The sequence below is a fragment of the Octodon degus genome, unplaced genomic scaffold (genome assembly GCF_000260255.1).
Source record: "Octodon degus isolate 3935 unplaced genomic scaffold, OctDeg1.0 scaffold00080, whole genome shotgun sequence".
NCBI classification, from domain to species: Eukaryota; Metazoa; Chordata; class Mammalia; order Rodentia; family Octodontidae; genus Octodon; species Octodon degus.
In genome coordinates this window covers 7,441,704-7,444,198 of record NW_004524656.1, presented here as the reverse complement: position 1 = coordinate 7,444,198, position 2,495 = coordinate 7,441,704, and positions in this window count along the sequence as shown.

The following is a 2,495-nucleotide window of genomic DNA, read 5'->3' as shown; positions in this document are numbered from 1 at the left end:
AGTGCATTACATTGATAGATTTTCGAATATTGAACCATCCTTGCATCCCTGGGATGAATCCTACCTGGTCATGGTGTATGATCTTCTTGATGATTTGCCGTATTCTATTTGCTAGTATTTTATTGAGGATTTTGTCATCTATGTTCATGAGGGAGATTGCCCTTAGTTCTCTTTCTTAGTTGCATCTTTCCCTGGTTTTGGTGTTAGTATAATACTTGCCTTCAGGAATGATTTTGGGAAGATTGCTTCCTTTTCAATTTCATGGAAGAGTTTGAGGAGTACAGGGACTACATCTTCTGTAAATGTCTTGTAGAATTCAGCTGGCTTTACAAGTATTAAAAGGATAACACAATCTTATAATACTTTTATGTCAAAACTTTGAAAACTTGGAGAGAATAGACTAATTTGTGAAAAACAGAAATTTCCATGCTCACTCAAAAAGAAACGAACAGAATGGCCCTTTATCTAGTTAGGCACTTGAAATTGCAATGAACGACCTTCCCACAAAGAAAAACTTCAGACCCAGGTGGCTTCACTGGTGAATTTTACAAAACATTAAAGGAAGAAATCATGCAAATACTACATGAACTCTCCCCAAAGATGGGTGAGACAAAAAATATTTCCCAACTCACTTTATGAGGTCAGCATTACACTGATACCAAAACCAGAGACATTTATGGGAAAAGAAAACCAAGGCCAATATCTCATATGAATTAACATAGATACAAAAATTTTAAACAGAATTTTAACAAACAGAATCCGATCATCTATTTTCAGGAAAACACATCAGGATCAAGGGAGGTTTATCCCAGGACTGCAGGGATAAATTAACACTTGAAAATCCCTCAGTGTGATTCACCATAACTAACTCAAAAGGAGAAAGTAGGTGGTCATCTCTAGATAAAGAAAAAGCACCTGATGGAATTTAAAATCCGTTCCTGATAAAGATTCTCAGGAAACTAGGAATAGGAGAGAATCTCTTTTTTCTTTTTCTTTTTTCTTTCTTTCTTTCTTTCTTCCTTCCTTCCTTCCTTTCTTTTTCTTTTTTTTTTTTTTTTTAAAGAACCGGGGATTGAACTCAGGTCCTTCAATGAAACTTTTTTAACCCACAAAAGAACCCTACCCCCAGCATTATTTTCACGGCAAAAGAGTACATGCCCCAAGGTCACTCACTAATCCCAGTTAATATTTTACTGAAGGTTCTAGCCAGGAAAACAGATCAAGAAAAAAGAAGGAAAAATGTCTAGTTTAGCCAGGAAGAATTAAACTGACTTTCAGGCAACACTAGCATTCAAGTAGAAAACCTGATAGAATGTATAAAAAACTACCAGAAGTAGTAAGTAATAACAGGCGAGGCAAGAGGTTGCAAGATCCATATACAGAGCCAGTGAGATATCTCAGCAGACTAAGTTCCTGCTTAGGCAAGCGCAGGGACCGAGGTTCAATCCCGGCACCATGCCGCACCAGCTCCACCCTGGTATGCTAAGCTGGCCAGTGAGTCCAAGCGTGGTGGTACGTGCCTGCAATCCCAGTGCTGGGGAGGCTGAAAACAAGAGACTCGCTATGAGTCCATATTTTTATATTAGCAATGAGTAATCAAACACTGAAATTTGTAAAACAATACCATTTGCAAATGCATCAGGAAATAGCAAAAATAACTCTATGTCAGACCATAAATCAAGCCTTTGTCACTCAAAATTTTAAATCATGCAGCAGATGTACAAATCAATAAAAACAGATAATTAGGTAATATTCAACAGCTCAGGAAGCAAATAATGTACTGCTACTGCCAAGAAATAAAAATAAACAAACCGATGAATGTCCATTTTGTATCTGTGTATTCAAAGTGGTTAGGATAGATATATAGTTGCATTCTCTTAATGAATAGAATGATTTGTTCTAATGGTGTTTGTAAATAGGATCACAAGTCCGCATCTTGTACAGCAATTAACCACTAAGAAGAATATATGCAGTGTATTATTTGTTGAAACTGTACTTCCAATTTGATTTGAAACTGTCTCATTGCTATCTGTTTATCAATAAAACTTTGAAATAAATAAATAAATATTTAAAAAATAAAATTCTTCTAAAAAAAGAAATAATAATAAACATATTTTTAATCAAGTCATAAATATAACTAAACTTTTGAGATGTGACCAAATCCTTGTCCAAGGAGAATTTATAACCTGAAATATATAAATTAGAAATAAAGAAAAACTGAAAACCCATAATCTTAGTTGTCGTCTCCACCTGACAAAAAAAGGAAAAAGCAATAAACAAAGTGTAGTGCTCCATAGCTGTCATCTCTGCAACTCAGGAGGCTGAGGCAGGAGGATCATCAGGAGTTTGAGGCCAGCCTGGGTGACACAGTGAATTCAAGATCGATTTAAAATACACAGAAGGGGCTGGAGAGATGGCTCAGTGGTCTAAGGCACCTACTTAGAACAAGCTTGACAAAGCATCAGGGACCGCGGTTCAATCCCCCAGCACCACAT